Source organism: Ictidomys tridecemlineatus, chromosome 6 (genome assembly GCF_052094955.1).
Source record: "Ictidomys tridecemlineatus isolate mIctTri1 chromosome 6, mIctTri1.hap1, whole genome shotgun sequence".
NCBI lineage: Eukaryota > Metazoa > Chordata > Mammalia > Rodentia > Sciuridae > Ictidomys > Ictidomys tridecemlineatus.
Window position 1 is genome coordinate 185,764,226 of NC_135482.1, and position 13,854 is coordinate 185,778,079.

Here is a 13,854-nt window from a genome sequence, read left to right on the forward strand (position 1 = left end):
TTCACTAAAAATATTTCTGACAAAGAACTGATATCTAGAATTTATAAAGAATTCCCACAGTAATAGAGAAACAATCTCTAAAAAGTGAGCAGACAGGCTCAGGATGTGTCTCAGTGGTACAGCCCTTGCCTGGCAGGTGCAAGGCCCCGGGTTCAGTCCTCAGCACAGGGGAAGGAGCAAGATTCAGGCAGGTACTTCACAAAGAAAGTATTTAAATGGGCAATAAGCACATGAAGTACTCAACATCATAAGTCATCAGGGAAATAAAAACTAAAACCACAATGAGATATCACTGAACAAGAATAGCTAACATAAAAGACCCGATAACATCAAATGTTGGTAAGGACCTGGAATTTCATACATTGTTTGGAGAAGTATAAAATAGTACAACACTGTGGGGAAAAAGTGAGGCTTTTTTTTTCCCAAACAATAACACAAAATACTATTACAACAACCTACTCTACAACCCAGTAATTGTGATCCTAGATATTATCCAGCATAATAGGTGTTCAAAAAGAGATTTGTATCAGAATGTTCATAGCACCCTTATTTGCAACAGTCTAAAACTGAACTAGTGCTATGTTCATTAGTAGAAAAATGGATAGACAAACTGTGATAACTACAAGACTAGACAATATTTAGCAAAATAAGAGACAAACCACTCATACATGCAACAACAGGGATGAAGCTTCAGAATAAGATTTTAGTAGTGAAAACAGCCTTGTACAAAAGAATTCATACCATTTGATGCTACTTAGATAAATTCTAGAACAAACAAAACTAATCTATGGAAAAAGAAGAAAAACTAGGAAAGGGTATGAGACCTAATGTTCTGTATCTTGACAGCAGATTGTTTCATTTACACAGATATATGCATTGTCTAAAGTCTGTGTGCACTTAGTACTTACACATTTTATTATGTGTAAATTTCACATCACAAGAAAAAATTAAATATTAATATCTAGCTAGTGATATGCACATTGAAGCATTTAGAAGAAATTGTACTAATGCCTACAATTTACTTTTAAATGTTCAAAAAAAAAAAAAGTAAAATGGATTAAAGGATGAATAGAGGAAAGAAAGGAGAGAAAACAGGCAAATAAACCCAGTCAAATGTTTAATGCTAGAATCTGAGTGTTGGGCATAGACTATGGATGTTCACTGCAAAACTCCTTCAACCTTGTTATATATTTATACACATGTAAGGAGGAAAGGATGTAGATTTTTTAAGAGAATGGACCGATTTTCTTTGGATGTACCACTGTCCCAATACATTTCACAGAATTACCTTCTAAGGAGGCCATTTAACAATAAATGGCAAATTTGTTCAATTTGTTAAAAGAGAAATCAACATACCTACCTGTTTTAGTGTCCTCTGATAATTATACAGGGATAAGAAGGGGCAGAGGAAAAGTTTTTAGGTCCAATAAATTAAGAAATATTCACTGAGCATTTACTACCTGTGTGGGATACAAAGATGCCCAAGACTTGGCTCTTACCTGGACAGCCAGGAACAGTGGAGCAAAGGCCAGACCCACACACAATAAGGCCTAAAGATAAGATCCCCTGAGCTCAACAGCAGCACTGGGAGCAGCTAGGCCCAGCCTACGCCTCCCTGCACAAGGATCCTGTCTTCTCTCTCACCTACTTCCACCATAGTCCCTACTCAGACCACTGATTCTCTTGTAAGGCTCTCCCCTGAGCACTGTGTGAGTATCCCCCTCATTCCACAAGCCTCAGCTCCAGGCCTTTCCTCAGGAACTTCTTCCTGACCCAGAGCTAACATAAGGTTCTTTGTTCTACAGCTTCTGAGTACAGTTGTGCTCTCCTTGAGAGCATTTGAGTCCATTCCTAATTACACGGTCACCAGAGGGATCATTTGAGCTACATGTATCTTCTTTGACATGCAATCAGTAAACTTTAATTATCCTAATACTATTTTGTTTTTGCATTTCTTGCTTCATTAATTCATATCAATATTAAAATAGCATTTTAAGGCTTTATAGACTTTCTCTTTCCAAAAGAGTTTTAAAGCAGTTTTATACACACACACACACACACACACACACACACACACAACATAAAAGACATCACTAACAAGGGCCAGAGAAGGCAAAGGAAGAAAGTATTTCACAAGGGAGGACCTGGGCAACTGTGTCAAAAGGTGCATTGAGAACAACCGAGATAAGGAATGGGAAATGGCCACTAAATCAGACAATGCAAAGCCACTTGTGACCCACTTGTTCCAGTGGGTGGAGGAAGGCAGAGAACTAGATGGCAGTGGGTTTAGAGGAGGGTGGGCAGGTAGAAAGAGAGATTCTGATGAGAGACAACTCTGTCACGATGCTTGGTTGAAAAAGAAAAATGAACATTTTCAATAGTCCCCAAAGAGATCTTTAATAAGTTTGTGTATTTTCCTAAATCTGTAAGAAACCAGTCCTTGAGATCTGCTGCATCCAAGCAGAAAGATCACCCAAGGGAAAATTTGTCCTTACTGGTATGAAACTTAGAGCCTCATGAGGAAGATGAGGTTTTTCATTTGCTTTGCCCACTTTCTGGATAAGATTGGCCTTAAGAAACAGTACTTCATAGTTTAACATTGGATAAAATTTCCCAACACAGTTTGATTAAAAGAAAACTACGGATTCCTAACTCTGTGCCCTTCATATTGTCGTCTTCTTTCTCAGGTGCAAAGTCTCCGCCCTGCAGCCCTGTTCACACTACCTTTGCAATGTCTCTCACATCTGTTCTTTCTTCTCCTTTCCCACGGTCTTTACAACAAAACTGTTTATTTTTAAGCCATCGAATGCGTTTTTTTTTTAAAGTTCGCATTTAAATATCTTAACAGTTTTATCCAATAGGGGGCACAAATTTCTCATGTGATATTGTTCAGTCTTTCATAAAATTTGCTCTTTGTAGTGTTTTAATTTCACAGCTGCCGTAATTTAGTGCAGAAGCGTGTGGCACATGCATGCGCATGAACTCAGTCCTGCCCTGTCCAAGGCTAGGTAAGGGCTCTTTGCTTCTTCAGAGCAGTTTCAGAGAAGAGCTAAGACTATTACTGAAGGAAAGACACAAAAAGTTAAGGGTTTTCTATTTTGGGTAACCAAATCAAATTAGATAGAATGTTTTAAAATTAAACATTAAGTGGAAAAACTAAACCCAGTTTGCTCACAGGCTTCTAATTTTAGGATGTATTTCCATTCTACCCCAGATGAAAGGATCCCTAGCAAAGTCATACAGTTCAGACTCTGCAGGGTGGCTCACGGCTCATGGGTTTGGGGAGTTTGTGTGTATGTGTGTTGCCACAGGAAAATCATTCATATTTCAGCAGCTACCCAGGATGTACCCTTCCTCCAACATGCAGAAAACACTATGACTGGTGACTAGAGGGAACTCCAATCTCAGTTTTAGCTTTGGTGTCATCATAATTTATATGCATTTTATTAGGGGAATGATATGACAGAGATATACTAAAGTCCTATTGAGTTTCCCAAATGCAAGTTGTAGAAATGGAAGGACTTACAAAGAGGAAGCCATTTTAGGTATTAATATACCTATTTAGGTAGTAATATACCTAAATACCCCTCATTGGAAAGAAATTCACTTAGCCAAATTCTGTAACAAAATGCATAGATTAAGGCACAAATTCATTCCACAGAAGGGCAGTTCCAAATCTGAAGGTCCTAAGCATTAATTCACGTATTCTTGCTTCTTTCTGTAGCTGGCTTGGATTCCAAGGTCAGTCTCTCCATCTAGTGTACCTTCCTGCCCAGTACTTTGCTGGTACGTGGTAACAATGAACACTTGTCCAGGGAAGACACACTATTTTGATTGGCTTCTGGCCCTACAAAGGAAACCAACTGAGAGCAGAGGATCACTGAAACCTGAGCAGCTAATTGATTAGCAATGGCAGTTATTAACTAGCACCTGAACAACCACATCCTCTTGGGCAATGTCCAATAAACAAGAAGACAGGGTGAGCCTAGATTTATAGTTCTTTTTTATGCATCTGTCTAAAATCACTTTGAAGAAGATGTGTATACATTTTTGATGGGAACCAACTTGACAGGAAGAACCAAGCATTATTTCCAGCTTTCATTTGGTTACCAATCTGTAATGCATTACCAAATTATTTCTAATGAATTACCAATATGTACTCACTTTCCTGATACGGTTGTGGAGTGCTGTCCTTTGATTCATCCCATTGATTTCACTAGTGACTGGCCAGAACTTCCTTCATCAGGCACAAGGTCGGTGTGTGTGTTCAGCTGCAAATTCTCATTTCACAGCTTCTTCCTTTTCTCACCATATAAAGGAATCTCATCTTTTCTAGGGCAGAGTCTGGACCACATTTTTTTTCTGGATTATTGGGACTGATAACTTCTCTTCCTTGTGCCCCCTTATCGCAACTCTAATCCCTTCCCGTCCGTTCCTAGAGGCAATTTTTTAAAATATTCAAATTGTCTCATAATATCAAATTTGGTTATATTTCTAAAACTTACTTTTGCCCTCCAACAAAAGAAGGTGGATCAATTAACTGCTGAAAGTGGGTGAGGACAAGGATAAGGATATGGCTCAGTTGGTAGAGTGCTTGCCTACCATGCACAAGGCCCTGGGTTCAATCCTCAGTACTGTCACCAAAAAACAAAAAACAAAAAACAGTGGGTGAGGACAGCTGTGTGAAGGTAAAGGGTACAGAGGTGCCAAAGCTTCAGGGATGTCTCAAGACAACACAGAAGAAAAAGGCCCAAGCGATACAGTGGTTTTGAACCTGTTTTCCTATTCAGGGTCTCTACTGAGGCAATGTGGGAACACAGCATTGTTTCAATGCCTCTCTGAAAGACTTACCTCTAAGAACTATCTATCACTGAAATCTAAGAGGATATATATTAATTATAAGAGATTATTTTTAGTTGTTACATGAAAAATATGTATCCTTTAAAAATATCAGCAACAAGTTTAAAAAAAAAACAATAAGCAAAAATCATAGCACACACCTGTAATCCCAGCAGCTCAGGAGGAGGAGGCAGGAGGATTGAGAGTTCAAAGCCAGCCTCAGCAAGGCGCTAAGCAACTCAGTGAGACCCTGACTCTAGTAAAATACAAAATAGGGGTAGGGATGTGGCTCAGTGGTCGAGTGCCCCTGAGTTCAATCCCTAGTATCACCCCCCAAAAAATATGTCTATATGTGTGTGTGTGTGTGTGTGTGTGTGTGTACACTAGTATATATACTAGTGGCTCTAACTGGGAAATGAGAAATGATGTTAATTCTTAAATTCAGTGGCCCTTATTGCCTGTAAAAATATAATTAAGCCTGAGTCCATAGTTTGCATAACTGAGATAGCGAGGGAGGTTTTGTTGGGTGGGGAATATATTTTTTTTTCAGTCACACCAACAATACTAACTTACTACTAGGTGAACTTTTTTTTTTTTTAAATAGAACTGAAAGTAATATGAAGTACTTTTCAAGTTTTGAGGTTTTCATGTTCAGCTTTTTCTGACATGTTAGGTTTAATAAAGTTTTCACACACAATGGGCATAGAAAGTTCCCTGCAGTTGAGAAGTGTGTGATTTGAAACACCGGGTGGAATGGCCACGTGGCCTGGTGGCCCAGGACCCACACTGAGAAGTTAGCAGCTGTGCATGCTAAATCTGGCTCTGTCATTAACCTGCCATGGGACCTTCTAAAAATTGCTTAATTCCAACCATGAAAATAAACACAGGCACCAATGCCCTCGAATAGATTTAAAGGAAATCAGGCCATGTGCATAAAATGAACCAAACTCATTCTTCCTTCTGCTTTTCCTTCCCAACACTTGGAGCAGAGAGAATTCGCAGTGTCCAGGCTGTAGGTTACTGGGTTTTCTTCTAAGGGACCAAGGTAAGCAAGTGACACCAGTGAGAGAGACTGGGACAGCTGGGACACAGGGGCAGAACTCAAGCCGACTTGGAGAACCCAAGGGCGAATCTCTGTTTGGCGAGGGAGAAAGAGCCCTCTCTGTGACTCCAACTCTCCTGTCATCTGTGTGTCCACTTTGGCTCTGCATCTGGGCCTCGATTGCTCCGGGTTTTCTTTTCCTTTCTCTCCCCACGGCTTCTTGTTTTTCCGGTGTTGGTACCAAAGGGGAGGAAGAACCAATTTTCTCCCACTGCATTTTAAACTTTCTCCTCTGTTGTTAGACGAGGCAGAGTTTTTGAGATTTCTTTCACAGCCCACTCATTTTTCTCCAACACTCACTTTTAAGACAGGTAAAAATGTGCCCAAGAAAATGTAGATTAGTAAAAAGGCAATGAAAGGGCAAGATGTCAGGGCCTCTAAATGCCAGCCGAGTGCAACCAAATTTAATGACTGGAAAAAGCCACACTCCCAAGACTGAATTGCCTCTGCGACATTATATATCACCTATGTAAAAATGGTATTTTGTCTTTGTTACCTTACAACCTGCTGGAGGATATAACAGCCTTTAAATTCTGTTATCTCAGGAATACAAGGATTATTTGATTTAGAATACAAATGCATGTACTTCCAAAGTCAAAGTGATTTTGAAGTATAGTCACAAGGGTGGTTTGTTTTGGGCCAGGTTTGGCCAGGAAAAAAAAAATACATTGCACTGGAAATATGTGTACTGCATTCACTAAATAATGCAGAAAAGTTAGAGGCAAATATCCAAGTCACAGTCATGGCCACAGGGGGAAAAAGGAAAAAAGGTCATGATCAATAAACAGCCACACTCACATTTGCCCAGGATTAGGTAAAGCAAACACCTGTATGTGTGGGGATGTGAAATCCACCCTTCTAAAAAGTCTTCTGCCTGGAAACTGAGAGTCATCTGGAAATTCCCAGGTACTGAGGAAGAAAGGGTGGCTCCATGCTGACAGGTGTCACGGAGGAGGAGTATGCTACTGAGAGTTCAGCTTGTTTTTTTCCTAAATCAATGAAATACAAGTGACTCCAAAGGCAAAATTCATCAGCTACTGGGGAAAAGAGGACAAGAAACTAACAGCTTTAATCTGTGAGTGAAGTTACCAAGTAGATTATAGGTAACAAAGCAAATAGAAAAACATGCTGCATCATTCTAAATTCATATTGTATGATTCCAAACCATCTGTAGAAAATTCTTCAGTGATAAATACAATATTTATACCTGTGTATACAACGGGGCTTAAATGACAAAAAGGAGTGATGATTTGAGAACTAATTTGATTATTTGAAGTATAAATCAATACAGTCTCATATTCATAACAAGGTCATAATTTAAAAGGATTTCTTCATGTAATAAGATTATTTTTTGAAAAGAACAAAGATTAACAATTATACATATTTTTAAGAATTTATACTTAATGTTCTATTTGATATTTTAAGTCATTTATCCTTTTTGACTAATAAAATTGAATTCAACAATTGTTTATCCAACACCTATATTACTAGTTCTGTAATAGCCTTGTTCTAATTCACTTGATCCTCTCAGTTACATCTGGAAATTATTAGCATTTTTGGTTAGTTTTTGGTACTAGGCATTGAACCTAGTGGCTCTTCACAATTGAACTATATCCCCAGCCCCTTTTTACTTTTTGAGACAGGGTCTCTCTAAGTTGCTGAAGTTGGCCTCAAACTTGTGATCCTCCTGCCTCAGCCTCCCGAGTCACTGGGATTACAGGTGTGCACCACCATGCCCAGCTTACATTTGGAAATTAACATGAAATAACAGCATATTATTCTTTACATTTCTCCTGTACAGCATATAAACTAGAAACTTGAGGACAAAGAGTACATGCTGGTTTGCTTAATAGCATTGGCTGCTTTGATTTACTGTGTCAAAAAATTACAATATAATCTTTCAAAAGAAGCTCTGATTAGAAAAAGCAACGCTGCTTAACACAATAGGATTATATAGGTGGACAGACTATATGGTGAGGAAGTATCTGACACAGGGTCTATTCCTTTATCAGAGAGATTAATGCGAGAGACATCCTAGAGGTGTGGCACTTGAAATAATCACAGGCAAAACACGATGCTAACCTTGTTCTCTAGCTCTTTTTATTATTTCTTCGCAAACCCTACATTAAATATAGAAACAGCTATTGCTTTGAACCAAAAAGAGAGGTGTGTCTAGGCTTTGCGGTAGCATCGGCATATCAGCCCTATTGTGACTTCCTTTCTTTTCATGTTCCGTCATTTTCATGATCTGTCATTTACCGAGATGATTCCGCATGAACCTGAACCACAACACCTAGTGAGTTACTTGTATTTTATCAGCATCAATATATCTTTGAGGAGAAATATGATAGCTTTCAACTTTTAGATATTATTCAAATTCATGTTTTTCTTCAGCACTAAACTCAGATTTTTTTTTTTTTTTTTTTGTACTGGGGATTGAGCTCAGGGGCACTTGACCACTGAGCCACATCCCCAGCCCTATTTATTTTATTTAGGGACAGGATCTCACTGAGTTGCTGAGTGCCTTGCTGTTGCTGAGGCTGGCTTTGAACTCGCAATCCTCCTGCCTCTGCCTCCCGAGGCTCTGGGATTACAGGCGCGCGCCACTGCGCCCAGCTCAGATGATTTTTTAATCCACACATTTTTGAAGAATGAGGTATACAAAGTGATAAATTAACACAAATACCCCAATACATGCTTTATGACTTCAAATGCATTAAGAAGTTGCCTTGGATTCCAGTTTCCTCATTTGAAAATGTGGAATTAAATAGTGCTTTCTAACTCTGGTAATTCTAGAACAATAAGATGTTTGTCATATTGATTTTTAAATAATATCAAACTAAGGGATTTATCTTACACAAAGTCAAGGACACATAAATGTAGAGGAAAAGCGGCATCTGAACTCTTTTCTCAGGGGAGCTAACCTACGTGGGTGTACGGTGTGGGAGAAGCCAGGCATGGGATGGGCCATGGCCATGTGTGGTCCTTGGCGTGGACACCATACTCCAGTCTCCAAGCTTCAGAAGGCCCTAACCTGTGATGTCTCTCATCTTAATAAAATGCTTTTCACAGCCCCACTTTGCCTTCCAGGTTCCAAATCCCTCTCTCCTCCCTTTGAAGGCTGCCTGTCCTTCCATCTCCATCTCTCCCTCTCTTGTCAGTGAACCTGCTCCCACCCTCTCTACCTAAAGAGCTCTCCCAAGGCCACCAAGGGCTTGATGGCCGCTTCTTCCTGCAGCTGGCCGTCTCACCAGGGCCGGGCTCCACACCTTCCTCCATAATCCAGTTCCTTCACGTGGCTTCCAGGGTTCTGGCCCCGGGATGTCCCCTGTGGGGCGCTATGCCTTCTCCCCCTCTTCTGTTCACGCCTCCTCACCTCCTTGGCTGCGAAATGGAGGGAGAAGTCAGGGCACGGCCCCTGGGCCATCTTGTTTCTGTCTCCACTCAGCCCTGGATCTCACTAGTCTCCCGATGTCACCCACCACCCGACCACAGGTGGCCCTCAGAGGTCCCTCTGTGGATCTGCAGGTTCAGCTGTCCTCTCGGCGTCTCCTCCTGGTTGTCCACTGGAACTCACACCCACAGGTTCCCCACAGAAGTGCTGAGGGCCGCCCTATCCCTACAGGGTTCCTCATCCCAGTAAAAGGCAGCTGCATCCCTCTAGGGTAGAAGCCCAGACCCTGGTGTCTTCCTTGGCTGGGCTCAGATGTCACAGTCCCTCAGCAAATCTTGTCAGCTCTGCCCTCAAAATATGTCCAAATTCAATACTGGGCCATATTTTAACCACACAGACATCACCAGCTGATAAGCTGCCTCCCCACGCAGCTGGAGGTTTGCAGTAGCCTCCATCCTGCCTCCAGGCTGCCTCCCCCCAGGCTGACCTCAGAGAAGTGCCCAAACACGTCAGATGTCACTCCCCTTCTCCAGCGTCTTCTCATCCCACTCAGAGTACAAGCTGTTCTAGGACTCTCAGGGCCCTGTGCAAGCTACACAAACCTACACCCCAACACACACCCATGCACACGCGCACACAAGAGACACACGTGGACACACAGAGGCACACAGACACAAAGGCACATGCACACACGTAGACACAGTACATGCAGGAAAACAGACACAGACACACAGACACATGGGTGGACACATGAGGTCCTCTGCCTCTCTGTCCTCTTCTCCTACTCTTTCCTTCAGTCTCTGCTGCAGCCGTTGACCTCTCCAGTGGCCTCTGCGCTGCTCTTGGGACAAGTTCAATGTGCTCTTCTCTCTGGGAATGTTCTGCCTAAGGCTCTCCACGTGCTCAATGCCCTCATTTCTTCAAGTCTTTACCACAAAGTGATCTTCCCAGAGACGGCTCCCTAGCCACCTCATTGTATACGGGGTAAAGTTGGGAGTTCATAACCCACTTGAATCAAACTGTGAAAGATGATGTATTAAGAACTGTGTAATGTTTTGAACGACCAACAATAAAAAAAAAAAAAAAAAAAAAATTTTAAAAACACCCCCTTTATATACCTCACAGCCCCCACCAGCTATTGTTCTCTTCAGCACATGTGACCTATGATACCAAATTCTTACCTGTTCCTAGGCTCCCCAGGGGATCATCAGCCTCACGGGCATGGGCTTCTTCTGTTTTGTTCACCATATTCACAGCGGGTGGAAGGACACCTGGAGCTACAGGCCTGCGACACTGTACTCAGAATTGATTCAATGGTGACTAATACTGTTCTAGAAATGACAGCAAAAGAGAAATGAACTGTAGAGTGGTGTGAGCAAGTGCTCATGGAGGTGAACCCCAGCCTCTTGCAACTCAAAGCATGCAGAGGACAGATTTCACAGAACATTGTAATTAACTATTTATACGGTGTGTAATACACACGCACACACACACACACACACACACTCATGTACATACACACACACACACACACAGACACACTCACTTTACGAGAAATGTTCCAAGCTGGGGGTGGTGGCACAAGCCTACAATCCCAGCAAAATGGGAGGCTGAGGCAGAAGGACCCTAAGTTTCAAGCCAGCCTCAGCAATTTAGCGAGATCCTACCTCACAAAAAAGGAGCTGGGGATGTAGCTCAGTGGTTAAACACCCCTGGGTTCAATCCCCTAGTCCAAAAAAAAAAAAAAAAAATAGACCAAACCCGTGATATAATGGGTCAGCAATTCCTAGGAGATGTTAAACACGGTATTAGTGAACCGTAATTCCCCTACTGCAAAAGCTAAACTCACATGGAAATAAGGAAATTAGGTACCCTATTCAAATACTTCTGATCATGCAAGCAATTTGATGAAAACTAAGGGTAAATCAAGTTATTTAAAATTGTTTTAATTCATTTTTGGTATGTTCTCACATCCAGTAGATGTGGATGGAACACACCTGCTTAGGATGTCCACTTACCTGAAAGATACTAATATCAATGTTTATTAGATGAAAGTAAGGGAAAATCTACATTTTGAAGGAAAAGTCAATGATTTGTTTATGGGTATGTTTTTATAAGACCATGTATTTTTGATTCTGAAAGGATTAATTTTTAATTTCCTATGAAGTGAGCCACGTGGTACACCTGGGACTCCTGAGAAGTTTGGAACACGCCTTGCTCCAGTTCCACTGAGGGGCAGGGACAGGTGAACGTGTCTCCATTTGGTGAGAGGCAATACCTGTGTTGTTTACTACCCCTTCCTAAAAATGCGGAAGGGTGAGGGCTGTAAGATGTCTCTCCTCTTTTCCTACTGTCTTTCACCCACCTCTGACTTCCCACCTCTTTATCCATTCTTTCTTAGCCCGTTTTTCTCTCCTTACATTTCTGTTAGCACTTGTCTTGTACTTGTATGTCTATCCATTGCTCTTGGGACAGGAGCACCACCACCTCACCTTCTTTCATAAACAGACTGAACTTCCTTGCTTTAGCATGTTTTTAATTTTTCTACAAAGTAAAAATAAGCCAGTTAGTTACAGTAGGGCACGCCTATAATCTCAGTGGCTTGGGAGGCTGAGGCAGGAGGATTGCTCGACCTTTTGAATTCAGCTTCTTTCCTCACTCCCACCTCTCGTCCTTAGGCACCCTGCCCCGTCCCACCTGCCTCCCTGGCCTAATCTCCCTGCTCCTGCCCTCCACTCCCTCTGCTCTCACCCTTGGCACCAACCTCTCCTTTGTTAGCACTCTACTGAACACTTTCTGCCTTTTTATTTGAATATCTGCAGCACAGTTCATCCATATTTACTTACTGCAAGTGGGTCTAACTCCGATCAATACCACTTTTATGGGAAATGGAATTTTAAAGCTTTAAAAAGACCCAGGGAAATGAAAAGCATGAGTCAACTGAATGACATCCGTTGTTTACTGAGCATCCACCACATTCCAAACCTTTACATGCCTTGCCTCTAATCCTCACAACAGCTTTAAAGGAGCTATTTTTATTCCTGCTTTATAGTTGAAGAAGTGATGTTGACCAAGTTAGGTGGACTGCACCAATCAATACAGAGCTAGGATTTTCTCTTATGCCCATTGTCTGTCCCCTCTCTACCACCTCACCTTCTTTCATAAACAGACTGAACTTCCTTGCTTTAGCATGTTTCTAATTTTACTAAAAAGTGAAAATAAGCCAGTTAGTTACAGTAGGGCACACCTATAATCTCGGTGGCTTGGGAGGCTGAGGCAAGAGGATTGCAAGGTTGAGGCCAGCCTTAGCAATTTAGTGAAGCCCTAAGCAAGTTAGTGAGACCCTGTCATAAAATAAAATATTAAAAAGGGTGGGGTGGTGACACATGCCTGGACGCTAAGGCAGGAGGATCTTGAGTTCAAAGCCAGCCTCAGTAACCTAGTGAGGCCCTAACAAGACCCTGTCTCTAAATAAAATATAAAAAAGGGTTGGGGATGTGGCTCAGTGGTTAAGTGACCCTGGGTTCAATCACCAGTACCAAGGGGAAAAAAAAGTGAAAATAAGACTACATGTACAAACTTTTCAAACATTTTCTCCATGTACCCCTATAGATACACCCTCTTCTAATATAGCTGAGGAGGCAGACAGCGGATAGAAAATAAGGCAGTGAGGACCTAGAGGGAAATGCTTGCTCCTCGCCCCGGTGCTTGTCTGCTAGATTAAGTTTATTAGGAATCGAAAGACAGTTAGGAGGAACTGTCCAGGGGCTCAGGAGGAACCCTCCAGGGGTCAGGAGGAACCTAGATGGTCCTAAGTTAGCTCAGAACTGAGAATGAGTGTGTTTCAAATGAACGCAGGAAAACAGATCCACACGGTAAGTGGCATCAACTTGTAATGGTCCCGTGGAAACATTCCAACACAGGACAGTCTCAGAGGTTGACAAATGATGAAATAAGGCAACTGCATATTTATAATTTGCAAAAAAAAAAAAAGTGAATAAACATATACATTTATATATAAACAATGATGCATTGATAAGAGTGTTTATTTCCTAACTACTAATATCAGTCTGAAGTTTTCATACTAAGAAGATTATAAATATCATAAAACCCATGTACAGAATACAGAAACTAAGAGTGTTATGGGAAAATGGAAAGAAGAAGAACACAGATATGCTCTTTTGATATCTTAGTGTTGGTCTTAATGTCTTCTTCACCCTGGTGGAACAGTCTTTGGCTCCTGGGCAGTTGTTGTTTTTAGTTAATACAGTAATTATCAGGACTTCAGTTCCTTCCCACCTAATTAGCAGCACCCCACCTCGCTGGAATCTAGGAAGGAGCTAATGTATACTGAAACCAAATTTGATGCTTAGAAAATCCTTGAGCTGTTGAAACGCACACCTGTGCTGTTTGGCAGGCGAACCGAATCTCAAGTAAAGAATTTCTGCAAATCTCCTGTTCAGTTGGCTAAACTGGTTTTCACTCCTATTGAACAACTCTGGAGGGTGGGGGGATTCCT

At 41.4% G+C, this 13,854-nt stretch overlaps 1 protein-coding gene and 1 long non-coding RNA gene across 5 annotated transcripts in view; one reads left to right on the forward strand and one right to left on the reverse strand.

Annotated features, from left to right (window-relative positions):
* The window catches only part of Cldn10 (claudin 10), a 102,714-nt gene that overhangs the window by 62,665 nt on the left and 26,195 nt on the right, over positions 1 to 13,854 (forward strand). The gene's annotated exons all lie outside the window — the stretch shown is intronic.
* Positions 8,020 to 13,323, reverse strand: LOC120888507 (uncharacterized). The gene is made up of 2 exons (XR_013423478.1): positions 10,517 to 13,323; positions 8,020 to 9,325 (listed from the first exon to the last, which is right to left on the reverse strand). It is a non-coding gene; the product is annotated as an uncharacterized LOC120888507 (long non-coding RNA).